The 23,721-nt window shown below is 40.7% G+C and overlaps 1 protein-coding gene and 1 long non-coding RNA gene across 2 annotated transcripts in view; both read right to left on the bottom strand.

The window, feature by feature from the left end:
* MAGI2 (membrane associated guanylate kinase, WW and PDZ domain containing 2) overlaps positions 1 to 23,721 on the bottom strand; it is a 610,224-nt gene that overhangs the window by 191,697 nt on the left and 394,806 nt on the right. The window lies entirely within an intron of this gene.
* LOC113629424 (uncharacterized) lies at positions 3,854 to 23,131 on the bottom strand. Its single transcript, XR_003436534.1, has 4 exons — positions 23,008 to 23,131; positions 16,484 to 16,489; positions 15,156 to 15,159; positions 3,854 to 3,864 (listed from the first exon to the last, which is right to left on the bottom strand). It is a non-coding gene; the product is annotated as an uncharacterized LOC113629424 (long non-coding RNA).

Here is a 23,721-nt window from a genome sequence, read left to right as displayed (position 1 = left end):
TTTCCTTTTGCCAGCGTTCAGTAAGATATTCTGTGAGAACTGTTCCACATGTAGATGTATTTTTGATGTATTTGTGGGAGGAGGTTAGTTACATGTCCTTCTCTTCCACCATATTGATTCCTCCTCCCATAATTCCTTTTATACTATTATTTCTCCATTTTGCAGTTTTGAACCTTGGTTCTCTGTTAGTATATGTACTCAAATTTTTCAGAAACAGCATATGTTTGATGTTGTAGGTAGAATAGTGGCCTCCTAAAGAGGTCTCTAATCTGCAAAAACAGTACATGTATTACCTCACATGGCTAGAGGGATTTTGCAGATGTGTTTGACGTTAAGGATCTTGAGATAAGGATAGCATTTGAGATCATCCAGGTGGGCCCAATTCAACCACATAAATTCTTAAAAGTGGAGAACGTTTCCTGGCTGCAGATAGAGATGGCAACTTGTCATTGCTGGCTTTGAAAATGGAGGAAAGAGGCCACAAGTTGTGGCTAGTTCCAGAAACTGGAAAAGGCAAAGAAATGGATTCGCCTCTAGAGGCTCCGGAAAAGAATGCTGCTGTGCTGATGTGTTGATTTTAGCCAGTGAGACCCATGTTGGGTTTCTGATCCACAGTGCTGGAAGATAGTAAGTCTGTGTCGTTTTAAGCCATGAAAGTTGTAATAATTTATTATAGCAGCAATAGAAAACCTAAATACATGGTATCTTTTCTAAGCACTTGCATATGAATTCTAGTTTCATTAATAAATTCTTAGGTCACAACTTCTTTCTTTCAAAGATTGTGGGATTTTTCTATTGTCCTCTGACATTTTGTAATGTTGAGGACAAGCCTGGATCCACTCAATTTTTGTTGCTTTGGAAGAACCTTTTTCTTCCCTGAATAATTGTGAACTATTTTCTTTATCCTTCTAAATGCCTTATAAATTTCTATAATGTGCCTGAGTGTGAATTTGTTTTAGTGAAGTATTTCCTGGAATATAGTGACTGCACATGCTTCAGGCTTTCTCTGAAGTCTTTCTACTCAAGACGGGGTGTGAAGACCTGCAGTATCAGCTTCGCTTGGGAACCCGATAGGAATCCAGAACCTGAGACTCCAGACCAACTGAATCAAATCTGTAATTTAATGAGACCCCCCCCCACAGTTGATTCACATGTACATTTGAGAAGTACCACTCAAAGAATATTCCATTATTTGTAGATTTGATCTTGATTTTTCCTTTTTTTAAGTTTCTCTTTAATTTTTCTCTTATTTGTCCAACAATATTTATCAAAAGTATGCTATGCCTCTCTCTCTCTTCCAAGGGGCTATAATCGAAACTTCTGGTTCACACTTCACTTCCTTTCCTCCTCCCATGGTTACTCGGACCTGCCCTCCTCTGCACCTTGCTTGGTCTCATGTTTGAGACTCTATATCAAGAACATTAATACTGGTAGAAGAATGTTGTGCATGTGGTTGCTGTTGAGATGGAATAAAGCTGGAGACCTGCTGCTCTGTAACTGTGAAACTCTTCAAGTGGGTCTCTACACCATTAATTTCTTGCAGTATCAGTTCTACCTGTTACTGATTCTAATGAACATCTTAATTTTCTGAGGTAACTTCAAGCCCCCAGATGTGTTTATTATGGCCTTTTTACTTTGTCAAGCATCACTTTGCTTGGTTTTTGCATTTCAGCCTACTCTGCCCGTTTCTGTTTTTTCGAATGTTACATCTTCTAACATCTGAGGTATCCAAGCATATTTTCTCAGTTTCTTCTGTTGCCTGCAGTAAATCTACTTCAGTGTCATGATCCTCCTCCTGATCTTCAAGGCTAATTATAATTATCCCATTCTTACATGCTTAGCTTTCTGTTGTATGTTCCATGCTGGGCTTTACATTTTTGTTTTTGTAAAGGGAAAATTTTTCCAGATTCAGGCTCATGGCCTCCACTGCTGCTCACTCAATTGTGTGAAATAATGTCCATTTTGGATTTCATACAACAGTGAACACATGTGCACAGCTTGTAGCCAGACTTCCACTGGCAAGCTTTGCTGGACCGTGGGGAGCCTTCTCTCTGACACAAGTTCCTAATTTTGTTTGCTTGGTTTGATGAGAAACATTTGTGTTGTAAAACGTTTCAAGATGGTCTCTACATACTACCCCGAAGGCTTCGTATAGTTCTGCGTCCGTCTTTGGTGCTTAACGTAATTGCACGACTGCTCCAAGAGGCAAGTGTTCCTCACCCTTGCCTCTCTACTCTGCTATGCTGTGCTCTGGGATTTGAGACTTCAGAACTGGTTGAAAGAGAGTAGTTGGGAAATGAGTGACTATTTATCAGGGAAGAGGTTCAAGCACAACTAAGCAGTACCTGAGCAGTCTTATAAATGCTAGAATCTGTGAACCCTGACATTTTCTTTTCTATGTATCTGTGGCACTTTACTGAGTAATTTGGAGAAAGCATACAGAAGATTCCTTGGCCTGATGTCATCTTACATAGAACTTCTTACAAAGAACAATTTTATTTCTATTTGTCTATATGTTGTATAGATAAATATAACATATATTATCTATTTATGTTGTTTATTTATATATTGCTATTTATAAACTAAGGTCTGAAACACAGGCAGAACTGATGTTTATATCCTATTTCAACTAACTTAACCAGCTAAGGCTTGATCTTCATTTAGGGTTCTGGTATCCCTGATTAGCATCACTTAAGCACTGCACGTGGACAGTACAAGTAGGATTGCCCTTGGAATGTATTTTTCAATCAATCACAAAACAGATAAAAATTTTGTTTGCTTTGTGGTGGGAATTCATAGTGCAGTTGACTTTGTTTCTTTCTCTCCCCTTCCCACGCCATTCTTATCCCCCAGGTTCTCCTGTGGGACTTTGCATAGAGGGACTTCATTGACTGCAGTCTGTGAATCAATGTTTTACATAACATGAAGACAAAAGATGCCATTTTAGTTCGGGTTTTTCCAAAAGCAGACCCTGGCATGAGGACTCGGGAGACCGTAGGAAGCAGAAATGAAGAATGAGGAAAGTGAATCAGGGAAGTGAAATACTAAGGAGCGGATAATCACTGTGAGCACCTGGGACTGCCCATGTGGATCTTCTGAGAAGCCTCGGGGAGCACACATCAGAACTCTCCTCCTGTGGAATGGCGAGGTCAGGGTCTTCATGTTCTGACTCTCCTCTCCCACTGGGGAAAGGGATTGCTCCCCACTGAGTATTGCTTTCCCAATGTTAACTTTCCCACTTTTGTAGGTTGTCCCTGCTTAAGGCTGAGGAAGCACCTGTAGTGCCACAGAAATTTCTGCGGCAGAGAATAAGAGATGCTGGTGCTTGAGGCAGGACTGTCAGTTGACTGGAAACATCCACAACTGCCTGTGAGCTCAGGTGAGCTAAGACAAGGAACAGCAGATCTTGTTGACGAAAACCGGAGAACCTTATCTGTGGTGGCAGGAAAACCTAAATAAATATGCCCTTAGACTATTTTTTTGGGAACAGAGGATTTACATAGCGTTAACATGGGGATGACAAATGAGTTCCAACTCTCATGCCAGCTCTGATCAACTGGCTGCCTACAGAGTTGGGCTGAGGAGGATTCTCAACAGCCTCAGTAGGAAATCAAACCTTTATCAATGAGCAACCCAGACATGGAAATGGGAGGATGGAGGGGTGGCATGTGAGCCTGTGGGCCATGTATTTGCCACCCTGCTTTACGGTGGAGACTATTTTTATTAATATCAGCGCTGAACGAGATTTCCTAAATGAAGTACAATTCTTTCACAGATTTGCCCTTTCAAAATACACAGCATGTGGACTGCCTTTGGTTAATGGGAGAATTCTCCAATTAACATTATGAATAAGACTGGGATAAACTTCAAAGGCACAGCAGTTATAGGCATTAGCTTTGTCATTCTGCTACATATTTCAAGTAAACATGCTAATTTTTCTCACTGATACATAAAAATGAAATAGTCATAGTATTAACTGTAAAATACAAAAGGGATCAAAGGCAAACAGTGGTCAATAGCGTCAGTGCTTGGTCATAGTGTCAATGTTCAGACAAGTGTAATTTGGGGGGTGTTGGTGAGAATATTTAAGTCCTCTTAGCAAATTTCATTACACAGTACAGTGTTAACAACTATGGATGTGTTAATTAACTAGATGTGAGAAACCTTTTCACAATATCAAATCACCATGACATATAATTTCATTTGTCAATTATACCTCAATAAAACCGGAAAAAAAAAAAGCCTTGGAGGAAAATAGTCATTACATCAAGTGGGGAAAAAAGTATAATTCATCTGTCATAATGTCTTGATGAGGAAAATATCACCATTTACCCTGGGACATGATTCGAACTGTTGATTCAAAGAATAAGTATAATATTAAATACATCTCGACTTACACCACTGCAATTCAACTTGATTTCAAGTCCTGTGGTTATTCCTAAATATTCCTCAATTCTCACCTCCAATGATGCATCTGAGTCCAAACTACCGTTAAGTCACTGCTGCCAATCTCCTTTCAGTTGGTTCCGTTACACACAATGTAGTCACAGTAATCTTTTTCAGAGCCTAAATCCTATCATGTTGCTCCTATACTTAAAACTCTGTAATCAACTTGCTGGCGCTGGAAAGAACAAAGTGAAAATCCAGTATAGAGCCTGTCTGTTTCCCAACCATCTTTCTAGACTTGCCTTGCTCTGGACTCTCACCTGCTTTGCTTTCTCTACTTTACTGTCAGAGACCTTCTTTTAGTCCCTCAGACCGTCCAGGCTCCCTCTCACCATGAGGTATTTGAACCTGCTTCCCTACCCTCAGCACTTGGTTTACCCCTGTTTATTGTTTAGATCTTGTTTCCAGGGTCCCTTCTTAGGCAAGGCATCCTGGACCTCTCTAAGCCACATCCCGTAACTAGAGGCTCACAGCTCCATGAACCTCTCAACACTCCTCTTTCCTCCCATTTCCACGGCCAAGATCACTAATGGGTAAAGAATATAGCTTCTTGTGATAATAGAATATAGCTTCTCTCTCCCCCAGGTGTTTAAAATTCCCCTGACGGCAGGGGTCGTATCTGTATTTTTGTTCCTTCTTGATTCTCCAGTTCCTAGCACAGTATCTAGCATATAGCAGGTGGTCACTAAATATTTGGTGAAGTAATTTTAAAAAATGTCAAAGTGCATTTTTACTAACACTAAAAAAATTTAATTTCTGAGAAAAATCTTATTTCTTTAGCAGTTTATCATTTAAATGGTAGTTTGGGGTATATTGTCATATATTCCTTATGAAATCCCTGTGAAGAAGACAGGAAGGAATGATTACAAGCATCGTACAGACGACACACGTTCTGATGGTGTCCTGCCTACAGGCATGCAAGAGGGAGGTGGCAGAACCAAGACTCACCCACATCCTGACTCCAAGCCTAGAGTTTTTTCCAACAGTCTGTCTTAGCACAATGACAGATTATTATGCAATCAGTAGACTAGTTAATTGCTATGATCTTGTCCTAAGATCTTCTAGATCAGCAAGTAGACTTGCAATATCTATTTGGGCATTACTTATTGGTTTTACAGTCAAATGGGACAGAAACGACCAGCAGCAGTGACCACCTGAGGATGCATGACACTGGGGGCTATAGGAATGGAGGAAGAGTTACTAGGTACATCATGACCTAGTATGTATTTCTTTGCACCTTAGAGACACCACCAGAAGGGGCATCACCCCCAAGGTGCCGTTCTGCTTAGGAAAGAAAGTTAACTCAATTAGAGACCCTGTGAAGTCCCACATGGGTAGGTTGGGATAACTGGTAAGGGCAGGAGAGACAAAGATATCTGGAACTGAAGAAGCTAGATGTGCTGGGCAGAGAACAAAGCCCTTCACAACTCCATAAAGTTATCATCCTATTTCAGAGATGACAGAATGAAAGGAAGACTCTCGCGCTGTCAGCAGTTGCCATGCTTGGGCCCTGACACCTGTATTATAAGTTGATAGCATGTTGGAGCCAGAGGGGACTCTCCAGCCACCTGATTTCTCATTTCCCAGATGTGGACAGAGTGCGTCTCACCGAATCATCACAGAGCTGACGACTTAACCGCTAGATGTGCCTGAGCTGCAGAAGTGACACAGATCTTTCCAAGAAGGGGGTAAATCAGCTCTTAAACTCTCCTCTCAATAGTTGACCTCTAAGCTAAATAAAACCATGATTTGCTTTGATTTTAATCTTAAGGAAATGAGTGAAGACAGGGGCCACATTTTGCACTGGTAAAACTACCTTTATTTTTAAGAATTAATTCTTAGTGCTCCCACGATAAATACTTTTCAGTTGAATAGAATTCCATTCAGTTGTCAGCTTATTTTTGAGTAATTTCCCATTATCTTTAAGTCACTTTAAAAAGAGATACCTACAAAAGATGGAAGGTTTCAGGTTTCTAACGACCTCACTACCTAAAGATACACAGGGTTTGAAAGAGTGTGAGCCACTTTCTGTCACCTGCACATGACAGATAAAGCACGTTTGTGTCACCGGCCCCACCTAGGAACTCAGGTGGGTCTGATTTGCTTTCTGAAGACGCAGTAGTGCGGTGGGCTGACGCTCACCTCGGATTCTGCTTCAGTGGCGACTGGATAGGCTGCATCTAGATTTTTTTCTACTGGAATTAACCAGTGGAGAACCACGCTTTATGGTACGAGGCGCTCCTGCAGAATCTGGTACTTCATCACAGCCGACATTTCATGCCTCCTCTGTCCTCATCCGCCTCCCACACGAAGGGGAACTAGAACATCAGCCTCCTTTCGTGTGGATGAAAGTCAAACTGTGACTTCAGCCACTGCTCCTGCTGACGGGCCGCTCTAACGATGACTGATGTCCTACAGAGGAGCGTGGAGAACCTGCAGCGTCTGCCTTTTTAATGAGATCAGGGTTCACTCCTAGGTCCTTATTTTCTCACTTTACACTTGTTCCCTTGGGCTCTCCTTCACGCTCATGGCTTTAGCTTCTGTCTGCCTGAGAATAATTTGTAGTGGTGTCTTTCTCATCCTGACCTCTACTATCAACACTCCTCAGCCCCGTGTGTCCCTTGTTTCTCACTCAACGGCTCACTCACTCGTTCATTTACTTATTCACCATTAAACCAACAGTCATCAGACGAAACCTGCAGGCCCAGCACTGTCGGTCTAGACAGCTTACTCGCTAAGACAAGGTAACAGGTGATGTTGCTGCATCTTCTACACCCGCTTCCTGTGTCCTCGCCCCCTTTTCTCCTCTCACTGACACACTCCCTCGAGGTGAGCTTATTTACCCGCAGGGCTTCTCCTACTCTTTACGATTTCTAAATCAGCCCATCCTTCCCCGGAGGCCAAGCCCACACGTCCGTCTGTATCTGCACTGACCATTCTATAGGGCTACAACCAAACATGCAGTCTCTTCCCTCTAAAGCTTCCTTTACCTTTGACAGACCCTGAATCTATAAAAGGCACGAGCAATCACCCGGTTGCCTAAGCTGGAAACCTTGGGCTCATCCCAAATTAGGCTTCTCCTCCCTCCTTCACATTCCATCAGTCCCGAAGGTTCCATATCCCTGGGATCTCCTGTACTCATGTATTCTTTCCATCCTCGCTCCTACTACTGGATTCAGAACTCCAAAGCCTCATAACTTCTTGCCTACACTACTGTAAATGACCTCTAAATATTCACTCCTTTCCTCTATTCTTGCCCTCTCTAATCGTTCCTTCTTTTGAACAAGGACATAAGAAAGACCATATCAAGGCTGTCATTCAAACTCAGAGAAAGGACTCATAGGTTTCCTTCTAGTCAGTACAGAGGGTATGATGAAATCAGAGCACTGTGTCTGTCAGGTACCACAGTCTATTCTGTGCTGACTAGAATACAATAATGTAAGTCTTTTGAGTGCACAGATCATATTCTTACCCTGGACTGAAGAAATAATCAGAAAATAATCAGACAAGAACAAAGCCTGTGAAACATGATCATGAACAACACAAATGTCGATATTTTTGCAGATCGTCAGTAACCTAATCACTGTCTGGAGAGTCAAGGAGGTGAAGTAGATGGGCCTCCCCTTCTTTGCCTGTTCCACAGTGTCTCTGGGTGAGCAGCTGCCACAGCTGGGAGCTTCAATTTTTTTAGGACTTATGAGTCCTCAGCCTATATTTTTTTCATTACATCATTCTTCCTTTAGGAACATTAGAAAAACATGTATGTTTTCTCACTCTGTTCCCTAGACCATTTGTTATTTCACCTTCAGGTAAAATGCTCTCCACTTTCAAGAGTCTTCTGTACAACGAATGGATAAAGAAGATGTGGCACATATATACAATGGAATATTACTCAGCCATAAAAAGAAATGAAATTGAGTTATTTGTAGTGAGGTGGATGGACCTATAGACTGTCATACAGAGTGAAGTAAGTCAGAAAGAGAAAAACAAATACCGTATGCTAACACGTATATATGGAATCTAAAAAATAAAAAAAAACAGGTTCTGATGAACCTAGGGGCAGGACAGGAATAAAGACACAGACATAGAGAATGGACGTGAAGACACGGGGAGTGGGAAGTGTAAGCTGGGACAAAGTGAGAGAGTGGCACTGACATATACACTACCAAATGTAAAATAGATAGCTAGTGGGAAGCAGCTGCATAGCACAGGGAGATCAGCTCAGTACTTTGTGACCACCTAGAGGGGTGGGATAGGGAGATGCAAGAGGGAGGGGATGGGGGATATATGTATACATATAGCTGATTCACTTTGTTATACAGCAGAAACTAACAACATTGTAAAGCGATTATACTCCAATAAAGATGTAAAAAAAAAAAAGAGCCTTCTGTACTGAAAAAAAAGGAAAAGAAAAAAATATGCTCACATACTCGATCTGTAAGTCTGGAGAGCCATTCAGAGATGTGTTTTTTAAAAGAATCGGCTTTGAAATTTCTGGAAATAGGAACTCTTTTCTGAAAGTACTTATAAAGAAGGAAGTTATAAATGGTGGTACCACATCCAATTTAGAGGGTAACTTTCAAAAGTTCTGAGACTTTGAAAAACTATTAACAGAGAATTTAAAGAGTATACTCTCAAATAGTTTAAAGAAATATTAACTAATAATTTTAAAACAATATTAAAATATTAATAAATATGCTAAATTATCAAAGACCACCATTAAAATATTGATAAGGACCCAATGAGATAATTTACTTCACCAAAACCATTGAGTGTTAATGCCACAAGTCTCTCTTTTTTTATGATTTATGGCTAGTATTCTATATTACCCTTCTTTCTTATTTTCTGCATTATGATGAGAACAGATAAATTTATGGTATAAAAGCCAGTAGGAACCTAGCACAGTACTTGTGCATTTTTGAATCCATAACTGGGAAGGGACTGGATGAGTATATCACTGTTATATGTGTCATCATTATTAAGTCTGTTCTTATCAGAGCCACTTATTTTTCCAAGCATTTAGGACACTATTTTAAAACAAAACTGTGGACTTCCCTGGTGGTCTAGTGGTTAAGAATCCACCTTCCAAAGCAGTGGATGTGGGTTTGATCCCTGGTCGGGGAACTAAGATCCCACATGCCGCAGGGCAACTGAGCCTGCGTGCCACAACTAGAGAGCCCACGTGCCACAGCTAGAGAGCCCACATGCTGCAAGTGCTGAGCCCATGTGCCACAACTAGAGAGAAGCCCACGTGCTGCAAATAGAGAAGCCTGGGCACCGCAATGAAAGATCCCACATGCCACAATGAAGATCCTGCGTGCTGCAACTAAGACCCACTGCAGCCAAATAAATAAATAAAACTAAGTAAATAAATAAAACAAAATTGCCCCCATGTCTTTTAGGCTGACAAAGACTTGGTACAACTGATGTGCAAAAGCAATTGCCCTCCGTACGTTTACCATCCCTTGGATTAAAATCATGTAAAGCCCCAGATTGCCTGAGTCAAAGGCAATGTTACAGGAACACTTTCATTCTCAATTACTGCAGAAGAAAGAGTACACAGATTTCATTGTGAAATAGAAGAGTTTGTTCAGTTGGTATGTTTATGGTTTTGGACTGATCTGCTTCACCTGGGGGTGGGGTGGCGTACAGGAGCAATGAACAGTGTAGTTTATGCAGGAGCAAAAGAAATACTGTTTCCTTAAAACAATTAAAAGGAAAGTTTTCACCCAGAGATGACTCCTCAGGTGAGCTATTATGTTGTGTGGACTACAGAGAGAGATCTCCACTCATTATTCTTCATAATCCTTTACATTTTACAGAAAGAGCCATAAAAGCTCTTTTTGGCTTTATTTCATCCAGTATGTTTTTTTGGGTGGAAGTGTACCAGTAAATAATTGCATAGTTCTCCTACTTTTGCCTTATTTCAAAAGTCTCAATTCCAAAGAGTCAAAGCCTCTTGGTGAGTAAGTTTCTGGAAATTTACTAGCTGTCTGCCTGTGACTGAGGTTCAAGTCACCACACCTGCCAGTCCTGCCCATACATTGCCCAGATCCTCGTCTGTTATCTCCAGCTGGGTAAAAAGCCCCTGGGCCTGGCTCCTTCTCTCCTTCTTCTCTGCTCACTTCTAATTCACTCAGAACCAGCTCAGCTGGCCCAGGCCCAGCAGATGTCCTGGAAACAAATGACCGGCCAGCTTGTACTTCTGAGCACAGCTTCCCTGGAGTCCTTTTTGGGATGCTCTACTACTACTCTAAGACTCAATCCTGACTACTCACCCAGAAACCGGTTGTCAGGCTGCGGCAGACCTCCAGCTTGAATTCTTTCCCCGCTATTTCCTGAGATTTCAACTTTTCATTTACCCACACCAGGAGGCTTGTCTGTCAGTCCATTGCTAGGACCACTATGCCTCTGTTTACGATCAGCAGACTCAATCTAGATAGCTGTCTGCTAAAGGCCCTTTCCACACAACTTGTCTCAGCATTTATAAAAATAATACTTACTAAAAAACAGTTTTTGAGTGCTTACTATGTATCTGGCTCCAGTGTTCATCTCTCTGCCCCTCAGAGTTTTAGAAGTAAGAGTTATTTTAGGGCATAATTCCTAAAGTGAAACAGCCTGACTAATTGGCTGGGGTAAGATTGCTTCAAAACCAAATCATATTTGATGAACGCTGGCTAGAGAGAGGCTAATTTCTTCCCAAACACCCTGATCTACAAAGCATTCTGGGCAAGGGCTTCATTTTATCAGAGTCCACCTCCCCTCCACGTGATTAAAATATTTCTAGGGAAATTAAATTGTTTTTAGTTCTTTGAGTGTCCGATGGCAGATCTTGGTTTCCACACCTGCAGCCACACTGCACAAATCCCGGGGGCACCGTTCACATAAGACAGCGCTTCTCAAATATCTCTGACAAATGACCAGTAAAAAGAAGAGTCTACTCCACCAAAAGCGAACACTTGAAAACATGACTAGAAAATTAAAATTAAAAAATACAAGCCCCAATTAAAAAAAAACATTGCTTCAACAGACATAAAATGACTTGAGTTAGTTTGCTATAAAAGTTTTAAATGCTTACTTTCAGTGTCTTACATCTTTTTTTGAGCACTGGTGACAACAGTTTCTGGATGATACTGACCCATGGGCTACTCTTTGAGTAGCACCCACAGGTCTAGGACATAGATTCTATGTGAATGGTGCCCCCTAGCATCGTCCAGTGTCGAGGTCCTTCCTGGCCCCAGGCATTGAGTTTAACTGTCAGAGAACAACAAGAGGAAGTGTACTATGTATTTAAAAAAAAAAAAAAAAAGAAAAAAAGAAGAAGGGGTAGCAAGAACTTCTCTCAGAGACTTTGGTATGGTAGGTAAATTCATTGCTTATAGACAAAATACAAGGCATTGTTGTCTGTATTTAAACTTTATACCTGAGCCTTTTACCAACTTAAAGCTGGAACTTCACATCCATGCTCATTAGTGATCCGATGCCACTGCCAGGGAATGAGAGCTTTTTCAGTTAATTCAGATATTCTGGCCAAAGTCCAACTTGGGTAATTGCTTCTGCCTACATGAATGTCTCCCACCACTGAAATTATACTTCCCCTGTTAAACTACTGTGTAATATCACATTCTGCCTTTGACTAGCTGCCATTATAAACTTTAGAGGTAACTACCTTTTCCTGCCAGGTAAAACAATTAAAAAAAAAAAAAAAGCTTGTGTGTCTTCCTCTGTGAGGTTTACAAACATACGAAAGGCTTCTCAAGGGAAAAAGTGTTAATTAAACGTACAGTCAGGATGAGACTTTTATCAGAACAGGAATTTCACTGGATGTTTACACAACAAGGCTGTAGGATGAGAGAACTGAGTCTTCTGTAAATAAGGAGATGCAAATGCCAATAATTGCAGGGCCTGGAGAGGGATGGTCAAATGCATGGGTTTTAAAGTCAGACTTCAGTCTGATCATAGATATTTTGTGGGACAGTATTATTAAAAAGAGAGACTTTAAAGATCTTTAAGAAAAGTTTAGGGCATAAGTCTATTTAAGGCTTCCACCTCTCTGCACAGTTTCGGTGTTCTTATTCTTTTCTTGTAGAGTTGGTGTAAAAAGGGCTATAAAAGCATAATTCTCTGAATATTCATTTAAAACTAAAAAAAGACTTCTTAGCTACTTTTTTCTTTTTTCTAAATCTAATTCCACACTGTCGCCAGAGCCATTTTCCTAACACATGTTCATCACATAATTCCCTGATGAAGCATCTTCATTTACTCATCATTTCCCATCAGAGCAAGTCTTGACTCTCTTGCTGGATCAGTAAGGCCCTACAGGCTTTGTCTCTACTTCACTGACCCAACATTATCTCCCATTACTTCCCAGCATGAACTTTCACTGGAGCTGGGCTGATCCCCAAAAATCTCTCCAAGTGGCCGCAGGCTTTCTCATCTCTAAGGTCTCATGGCTCACAAAGCTATTCAGTGTGCGAAGTCCCTTTCCCCTTTCGCCATCCTTTTAACCTTAAATCCTTATCCACCTTCAGGTACTTCTTTTCTGAAATCCTCTTGCTTTTATTTGTATCACAGGATGTATATTTTAAGTAAATATACACTCTCTTCTATTATTTCTTGGTTGCTCTGTGTGTATTAAGTCCATCTCCTTAGTGAATGAAATGAGGTAGTCTTCACAGGTAGATACCATTTCCTCTTTCATGTGATGTGCAAAGCCCGACTAATCCTCCCTCCACCTCTCACTCGGCACTCCCCCTGCCCCACTGCTCCCTATGGAAGGTGTGCCAAAGAAGCACTGCAACAACTTCTTACTTAGGTCCTTTTTTTTTTTTTTTTTTTTTTGCGGTACGCGGACCTCTCACTGTTGTGGTCTCTCCTGTTGTAGAGCACAGGGTCCGGACGCGCAGGCTCAGCAGCCATGGCTCACGGGCCCAGCCGCTCCGCGGCATGTGGGATCTTCCCGGACCGGGGCACGAACCCGTGTCCGCTGCATCGGCAGGCGGACTCTCAACCACTGTGCCACCAGGGAAGCCCTTACTCAGGTGCTTTTAAAAATCCTTAAGAAGAAGCATCACTAGTCACTGAGAATACCTAGATCAGAGGCTGGCCAACTTGGTTGGTAAATGGCCAAATGGCCAGGTAATAAATATTTCAGGCTTTGCAGGCTATGTGGTCTTTGTTGCTACGACTCAACTCTGCCACCTTAGCAGGAAAGTGGTAATAGACAGTACATAAACAAATGAGTGTGTCTATGTTCCAACAAAATTTTATGGACGTTGAAATCTGAACTGCATATAATTTTCACCTGTCAAAAATAGTATTCTTATTTTGACATTTTTTATCATTTAAAAATGCAAAAACTGGATTTAAGGAAACTTACTGTAGTGATCGCTTTGCAATATATACCTATATAAAATCACAATGTTGTACATCTTAAAGTCACACAATGTTATATGGAAATTATACCTCAATAAAGCTGGAAAAAATTCAAAAGCTATTCTTAGCTCAAGAGGCATACAAAAGCAGATGGTGGGCCGAATTTGGCTGGTGGGTCACAGTTTGCTGACTCCTGGCCTAGATCTTTGTTTCTACAGTTGCGCTTCTTAGACCACCTGCATCAGAATCACCTTGGGCCCGGAGTTTACAGACAATACAAATTCTGGACCCAGTGAAGCAGAATTTCTGAGCACGTTAAGGATACTAACAAAGAGCTGTGAACTGCCACCTCCAGAATGCCTGTTTTAGGTTTTTGAGTTAGAACTGGGGAGCCAGTGAGCAAAGTTCTAACAGGAAGGGGCAATGACAGAACAGGCTCCTTAGGAATCAATTTTATAAGACTTTCAACCAAAGGGGAGAACATCAACAACAGAGACTCAATGCTTTTAATCAGCATTTTAGAATATTTTCAGATGCAGACAATTTAAAACCTGGGGATTCTGAGTGTTTGCATATAAAATACATGTTATTCAGAATATCAGTAGATGTACAAATCTTTAACTTGAACTCAGTAAAAACAGAACTGTATTCATGAGGAAGAAAAGAAACTCACACTCCTTATTACATATAATGTGTATGAGATTAAAATGTAAAAAGAAAACAATCTCTATGCCCCAAATGAAAGCCTCTAAAGCTGAGGTCTTTGTTATTCATGGCAATTTCTTTATAAGCAACCAGTTCTGAAGGGTAGATATAATGTATTTCTCAAGGCTCTGTATAAACTCACTTAATACACTGGATTATAAAAAAGCATCTTCTAGGAAGAAGAACCACCTAGAATGCTGTGCCCGTAAGGGACCTCTGCCAGGGCCAATCAATTGAGGCTAGAACATGACCCTTCCGAGAAGAATATGTCTGGTAGTTTCTGATCTACCATACAAACCACCGTCACCTGTATTTTGCAAATTATCTCCGAATTCTAAAGGAAAGGAGTGGAACAGGGGAACAAATAGGGGCTCGACTCTAACTTCCAACACTGGCCAATATTTAGCGACTAGGTCTTCTGTGTCAGGCACTGTGTGTGACAAGTACTTTATGTGGATTTTCTTGTTTAATCCTCACAACAAACACACGAGTTGCTACATTTTACAGGTGAGAAAACCAAGCTTTGGAGATCTTGAAGGAACATGTCCAAGATCACACAAGTCAAGGTAAGACCCACATTTGAGCTCAGGGCCTGTGCTCCTAACAGCTATACTGGGTTACCTCCCAACACCACTGCACTGAAAGGAAACCAGGCTTTGGTGGGGTTTCCTTCACTCTAGCTGGGGAAGAAACTGGAGGCGGGGCTCTGTGCAGACGGTGGACCAATGGCTGAGTGCTCTGGTGTGGCCTTGTGCTAGGTCAGGAGGAGGTAACCCTAGTGTTCTGCTAGGACACCTCCAGATCACCCTGCCAATGAGTGGTACGATGTCTTTTTCCTTTTATATGTTTGTTTGAGAACCAGTGAGCCAGGCTCCTAATAGGAAGAGACAATGACAAGCAGGCTCCTTGGGAATAAACCTCTTATAAGAACTCGACCCAAAGAGAGGGACATCCACAGGGGCCACACTGCAGTCTTCTTTAGAGAGGGTGCCTGGATTCTGAGAGAAGTGGACAGGACATCAAAAGAAAGCTGGGATTCCAGACACAGATTTAGAGGAGACCCACCATTCTGAGCTGAGGGATCCATCAATACCTAGTGAACAGGGATTGGTGATCCACAGAAAAACCATTATTTGCACGTGGCTGTATTTCACGTGCCTAAATTAACTGCTTGTAAACTGCATACACTTGAATCAACACATACTTTTTTTCTGGTCCTTATTAATTTCCCAAGTTGACAAATGCCTTTAAGTTTGGTTCAGTGAAACAGCACTGGGACGAATGAGACCAAACACTGTGCACATCTTCTCAGGCCTGACAAGGAAGAGCGGCTAAGTTCTCCCTAACAGTTGAGAGTGCTGTTTTGAATTAAAGCACTTTCAGACATTTTGGAGTTAACAGTACCATGCTACTCTTTTGATACAACAATGACAATTTAAAGTCTAACTATATATGGTATGTAGAGCCATTTCACAGCATAACATAAGATTTTCAAAGGGCAGGAGTGATAAGCACAATTTCTGATCACTGCCTTGAGGAACAAGGTTTTATTTCTCTGTTAATGTTGTTTAAGCATTTTACAAGAGGTGGATACGAGTTTCTTTTGCTAGTACTTTTTTTTAACAAATACGCAACTTATAAACAATTTTTATGTTACATATGTGAACTAAACTTCACATTTTTCATCTATCAATTGAATTACTGTTTTTAATCAATAATTTCCCAAACTTCTGGAGTAAATTTAAATCCTAGGTTCTCAAGCAAAAAATATCAAAAAGGGTCTTCTTATTCATCGAGACTTTCAGGGGCAGCTTGGGTAAAACAGAGGAGCAACTGGGAGGGCCCTGGTCCCTCCTGATGCCAGCACAGATTCTAGGCATCTCTTGGTTTGTGTGAGAACCCTCAAGCATGACTTTGCTTCTCCATGCCTGGCTGTCTCGGGAGTATACCTGCTCACCATTTCCTTCTGCGCTTTCCCCAGACAGTCTTTCAGTGTGTCAAGACACGTGCTTCACAAGGGTCATTAACCGATTTTCATAAACTCCCGCAGTTCAGAGACATTTGTTGAAGTAAGCTCTCTTAGGAGCCTTTGGGGAGGTCTTTATTAATTTGGTGTAAATCTCTTCCATTAAATTAGGAGATTCTGTCACCAGACCAGGAGCAACCATTCCACAGACCTCTGTATTTGAGGATGCAAACTTTAATTTGAATATGAATCACCTGGGAGATATTATTAAAATGCAGAATAGGAGTCAGTAGGTTTGAGGTGGGATGCAAAATTCCCTGGTCTCAGAGGTAACGAGGATGGCGGTCCTCATCCACATTCTGAGGAGCAAGGTGATGCTCTCAGGTTACCTGAGAAGGCAGCAAGCTCGGCCAGCGGCAGAACAGAAGAGAACCAAGGCAACAAGGGCAGAGAAGACCCCTGGTTATGGGAGTTGGGATATTCTTCAAAGGAGATACTACTACTTGGAACTTTGGATGAGAATTTTGGACATGTGTGCCTATCCTTCAAAGCAGTATGTTTTAGCATTCCTGGCCTCTGGGTGCTAAATGCCAGTAAGGGCCCAGTTGTTATGACAACTAATGAAGAAAAGTAGCCTTAATAACAAACAGAAATTCAAGTCATGTATTCTTGAGGTTAAAATTAAAACTAAGAAACAGATACTTAATGTCCTTTTTTTTAATGACTTTTTTTTTTTTTTTGATGTGGACCATTTTCAAAGTCCTTATTGAATTTGTTACAATATTGCTTCTGCTTCATGTTTTGGCTTCTTGGCCACAAGGCATGTGGGATCCTAGCTCCCCAACCAGGGATCGAACCCACACCCCCTGCATTGGAAGGCGAAGTCCCAACCACTGGATCTCCAGAGAAGTCCCAAATTCTTAATGTCTTATTCCATCAGACAATCACTGTAACACTTTTATGCATCCTTAAAGGTTTACTGAATATGGTGACTTCTTCCACTGCATGTTACTGGCTCTCTCTTCTAATAGCCTTCCTCAAGTTGTTAACTGAGGATGACGAAGTCCTCCTTCCTTCCACTGCCCTGAGGCATCCTTGATCCTTTCCCCTTTGTTGAACACAGAACAATTCTTCAAAGGGTCCTTAGGCTGGGGAAAGCCTATAATTCGGATTATGTTGAGAACAACTGTGATTCAAGTCCAGCTATTGACTGACAAGTACTTGCTTTCTTTGAGCCTGCAATGCAGGTCTTATAAATAAAATTTAAAATGAGTTTTATTTCAAACTCTGATCCTGAGGCCTTTTTTTTCATAATATAACCTGAAAATGACCCTGTACAAATACACCCCTGGAGACAGGAGCGGATAAGACAGACTTCAACCTTTGTTGGAAGGTGATCCACAAGAGGAAATCCGCATAGGAGAAAAGGAGGGAACAAGAAATCGTGTATTATTAAGGTATACTATTGGGAAGTATGTAGCTTCAAACAAAACTGGTGAGCAAACTCATGAACTTAATAGACTTTTCTGACAAGAACATATTTGCTAAATAGCTAAACTCTATTAGCTAAATGCTAATAGATGTACATGTGGAAGTAATGTCATATTGCCTGTATCTTCTGTTAAAAGGGTGATCCTTAGTTTATGAAAAAATAGAAGTTAAAGTATGATTGTGTTGCTGGACTTGTATCTATATTTAGAATCGTATTATAATTAGGCTAACAGCAGAGTTTTAATCCATAAGAATAGTATACTAAATTTACTCATTTTGCACCATATATGTGAGCAAGGCTGTCTGGAGCAATAAATTGTCCTCTTGACTATGCCAGGAAAATGATTCATGGACACTTAACAGAGATCAGCTGACCACCTGGTGGACTAGCAGGCAGTCCACTTATAATTGGTTAAAGGGCACAGCATCTTTCAACCTGGAAGGTACAATGTGTCTTTTTGGGATTCTCCTGATAAATTCCTAAGAGGGATAATGGCAACTCCAATGCCATGACTTAACAGAAAATCTTGACCTGCTGTATTTATAGGGTTTCCTGGGGAAATGTAGGAGGCTGGAGAGTCATCCTGGAAGAAGTAACATGTGATCTGAACTCTCAAGGGTAAATAGGAGTTTGAAAAAAAAACATAAAAGAGAAGGGATCTTTCATGTAGGAAAAAATTATTTCCTATGACCATGAAGTATAAAACAATAGTTTCATGTTGCTAGGAGAATATAAATTCCATGAAGGCAGGGATTTCAAATCTGTTTTGTACAGTGCTGTATGATAGAATTTCAAATGGCGCCTGAAACATGGTAGATGCTATTTATGCAATGAAGAATCTGACATGAAGCTAAAGAGGCTGGTATGGACCAAATGATGAAGGATTTGTATATAAGATAAAGAATTGGTCTTGGTTCTCTAGAGGTCATGGAGAAGCACAGGAGGGCATTAAGAGGGGACATAAAACCATAAAAGTCAATTAAGATCATGTAGGTGGCTCTGGTAGTTTTGAGGCTATAGAGTTATAAAAGAGTTAAAAGACACAAAATCTGGGAAATCTCAGTTTTTGAGGGATGGACAAAGAAACAGGATTCATTAAAGGAGTCTGAGAAGAAACAAAGAATTGGAAGACAGCTAGAAGAGAATGGTGCCCTGGAAGCTTGGGGGAGGGGGGAGAGATTGTGGAAGAAATGAGAAGTATTCATCTGACAAATAGGAAGCCACTGTGAACATGAGAGCATTTTCGGTAGCATGATGGGGACGGAAGCCAGAAAGCAGTAGGTCAAGAGGTTCAGGGAAGGTGAGAAAGCACAGATGTTAAGTAAGGCCGATTCCTCCAAGAATAATGGTCTTAAATGATTTATGGAATAAGGTGGGATATATGTAGACACATACTTGGATGGTATTTCAAGCAAATTATCTCAGAATGAAAGAAAAGAGAGAGCCATGGCTGAAGGGTAATGTAGAATTAAGAAAAGGTTCTTTATGGGAGAAAATACTTGCAAATGAAGCAACTGACAAAGGATTAATCTCCAAAATATACAAGCAGCTCATGCAGCTCAATATCAAAAAGACAAACAACCCAATCCAAAAATGGGCAGAAGATCTAAATAGACATTTCTCCAAAGAAGATATACAGATTGCCAACAAACACATGAAACAGTGCTCAACATCACTAATCATTAGAGAAATGCACATCAAAACTACAATGAGATATCATCTCACACCAGTCAGAATGGCCATCATCAAAAAATCTAGAAACAATAAATGCTGGAGAGGGTGTGGAGAAAAGGGAACCCTCTTGCACTGTTGGTGGGAATGTAAGTTGATACAGCCACTATGGAGAACAGTATGGAGGTTCCTTAAAAAACTAAAAACAGAACTACCATACAACCCAGCAATCCCACTACTGGGCATATACCCTAAGAAAACCATAATTCAGAAAGAGTCATGTACCACAATGTTCATTGCAGCTCTATTTACAACAGCCAGGACATGGAAGCAACCCTAAGTATCCAGAGACAGATGAATGGATAAAGAAGGTGTGTCACATATATACAATGGGTTATTACTAAGCCATAAAAAGAAATGAAACTGAGTTATTTGTAGTGAGGTGGATGGACCTAGAGACTGTCATACAGAGTGAAGTAAGTCAGAAAGAGAAAAATAAATACCATATGCTAACACATATATATGGAATCTAAAAAAAAAAGGTTCTGAAGAACCTAGGGACAGGACAGGAATAAAGACGCAGATGTAGAGGATGGACTTGAGGACACGGGGAGGGGGAAGGGTAAGCTGGGACGAAGTGAGAGAGTGGCATGGACATATATACACCACCAAATGTAAAATAGATAGCTAGTGGGAAACAGCTGCATAGCACAGGAAGATCAGCTCGGTGCTTTGTGACCACCTAGAGGTGTGGGATAGGGAGGGTGGGAGGGAGACTTAAGAGGGAGGGGATACGGGGATGTATGTATACGTACAGCTGATTCACTTTGTTATACAGCAGAAACTAACACAACATTGTAAAGCAATTATACTCCAATAAAGATGTTAAAAAAAAAAAGAAAAAAAGAAAAGGTTCTTCAAGTATGGGCTAAATTCCAGCAGGTATATAGGTTAAGGGTAAAGTGCCCAAAGAAAAAAAGTTACACTGTCCATGATAAAGGATATGAATGAAGCAGTTCGCTGAGTGGACAGCAGTGGCTTCCTTCAAGAGCAAGGTGAAGTTGGTGCCTTTGAATAGAGGGCCTACAAGTTTTCCTTTGAATCCAGAGGTGAAGAAGAAAGGATGGGCCTATATAAGCTAGATTCTCAGGCCTGAGAGAGAGGAACTTATCTACAGGCACTTGGGATGATGGATGTTAGGTGAGCTTCAGCTAAATATCGATCTAATGAATGTACTTAATAGTATGAATGTTTTCATTTTCGCTGGATTTTCTTTATATAGGAGTGGGGATTTATATGCCAAGAGGCAAGGTATTCCATGTGGGATTTAGTAGGCCCCAAAACTCACTTTAGATTGTTGGCATATGCGGTCTGGGTAGTTTTTTAACATATGAAAAATATATATAGCTAAAATGTAATATTCATCCTAAATTTATAGCCATTTAGCTGAAATGGATTCATCTATGCTTCCCTCACTAAATTTTATTCCATATTTTAAGTGGAAGTGCCTCTCTGGTGCAACTTTTCCCAGTCTACCAGTAGAAGATGCTTTGTAACATAAAACTGTTTCTGAACTGACATGTATTATAATGCTCATTAAAGCCCACTCCACTGGAAATGTAAAACTGATTTATCTAATGCACTACAAAATTCTGCATAAATGTACCACACATTGTGAAATAATGTTAATTGGAAGGAGAAGCAAAACAATACATTTTCTTTAAATTTTAGGGCAATTAGCATAATTCCCATTAATATGGTATAATAACTGCAATTATTTTCCTTTGCTCTTTTTTAATTTTTTTTTATTTTGCAGTATGCGGGCCTGTCACTGTTGTGGCCTCTCCCGTTGCGCAGCACAGGCTGCGGATGCGCAGGCTCAGCGGCCGTGGCTCACGGGTCCGGCCGCTCCGCGGCATGTGGGATCTCCCCAGACCGGGGCACGAACCCATGTCCCCTGCATCGGCAGGCGGACTCTCAGCCACTGCGCCACCAGGGAAGCCCTCCTTTGCTCTTTTGATAGAATTTATATTCATTAAAAGTCTACATGCATATTCTGAAATATGAAAAAATGAACATGACTTTATAATGTTTTATAGCAGGGTAATGCTGTAGGTGATTACATTCATTTATTCAACAAGTAAGAGCCTACATGCAGGTGCTGTGATTCAGCAGTCTTCACGACAAGATTTTCTAAGTTTACACCGGAATTCTCTTGCACAGAACTTTAATTGCACTCAGTTTGCTTAACTTTCTGCTCTCATGCATAAGCAACTAGTACTCTAGGGACAGAGCACATTTTTGACATGATCAGCATAACTTCCTATATATGAGTTATTACACTATAGTGGCAAATAGTGAGGAATGTGTGTGTGTGTGTGTGTGTGTTTTGGTTACTAAATTTTAAGATTTATAGAATCAGGGGAATTTGAAACTTACTTGGTAAGTTTATTGTATACTGGTCATTTTTAGAATTGAGTTTATAACTTTTTTAAAAAGTCTTAATGAAAAGACCCTAATATTCTCTCCTCCCACATAAAAATAATTTGCATGAACTGATTGAACATATTTTACATCACAGTAAATGTTATCAACCTTCTGTAGCTTCAGAATTGTTGGCTATAACCATCCTCACTTTTTCCTTCTTTCCTCTGACATTTCTCAAAATCCCACATTCTGCTACTGCCAAATTTTGTATGAGGGTAGCAAACTTTTAGTCTGTGAGCTCAAGGAAATTACCACAGTGGATTAGAAGGGGGCAGGAAATGTATTTACAGATATCACATGAAAAACAAACTACTCTTTAAAGCTCCTTTCTCCTGGGGTCCCCAACTAATGAATGCACGATTACAGCCAAATAAGCCCATGATTCAGAAACACTGAGAACTGTAGAGTTTCTGAGATGATATGGATATTACAGATTTTCAATTTATAAGCAGGGAACTGGTGGCCAGAGAACTTAAGTGACACATTTAAAGTAGCCATGTGAATTAGTAGCACAGATTATACCAGAAACCTGGTATGCTGATTCTAGTTACATGAGCTTCTCATCATCTAATGCCAGGAAGCCTGTATGTTTCTTCTGAGTGAAGATGTAGTATGACAGGTTTTACAGCCATATAACTCACGCAGTTAGTGGGTTAATTTATAGGATTCATCGTTGCTACCCATTAGATTTAAAGTAAGCTCCTTAAGAACACGGGCTTACTTTGTTTACGGGATGTCCCCATATTTAGAACAGCAACTGTGACACTTGTGAAATGAATAAAGAGGAAGAAAGACATTTAGGCAAAGGTTTGGTATGTGAGCAAAGAGAAAAGAGGGATGTTAACGTTGCTTTAAAAGCCTAGACAGGCACTTCCCTCGTGGTGCTGGGGTTAAGAACCCGCCTGCCAACGCAGGGGACACGGGTTTGAGCCATGATCCGCGAAGATCCCACATGCCGCAGAGCAACTAAGCCCGTGCGCCAAAACTACTGAGCCTGCGCTCTAGAGCTCACGAGACACAACTACTGAAGCCCGCGCTCCTAGAGCCTGTGCTCCACGACAAGAGAAGCCACCGCAATGAGAAACCCGCGTGCCACAAAGAAGAGTAGCCCCCCGCTCGCCACAACTAGAGAAAGCCCGTGCACAGCAACGAAGACCCAATGTACCATAAATAAATTCAAAAAAAAAAAAATCCTAGACAGGAGAAAAAGTTTTGTCCAGTTTTGTACACTCAGGTGCATTATTTGACTCACACATGCATGTTCCTAATTTTGTTTTATGACTGTCCTTCTCCTCCTAATGTCATAACAGAACAAATTAATTTAATGAATATACCTGCCAAGCTCTGAGGAAAAAGTAAGAAGACACAGTCCTTGCATTTGAGGGAAACTGGCTAGTATTTTAAAAATCAGTAGTTTCTCTGATTTGGCATTTCTGTAAATCTCCATTAGAGCAATTATTTATATTTATACTGGTGAATGTGGGAATATAAATCTTAATACACCCTTTTTGTGCATGTAGGCATCCTCAAATTAGTAAATAGGGCAAATAAAAGGTAGATACCACATCACAATAACTAA

This window comes from Aethalodelphis obliquidens, unplaced genomic scaffold, assembly GCF_003676395.1.
Source record: "Aethalodelphis obliquidens isolate GAN/ISIS:26980383/991018 unplaced genomic scaffold, ASM367639v1 scaffold27, whole genome shotgun sequence".
Taxonomy (NCBI): Eukaryota; Metazoa; Chordata; class Mammalia; order Artiodactyla; family Delphinidae; genus Aethalodelphis; species Aethalodelphis obliquidens.
Note: the sequence above shows the minus strand (reverse complement) of the source record. Positions and strands in the feature narration are given on the sequence as shown.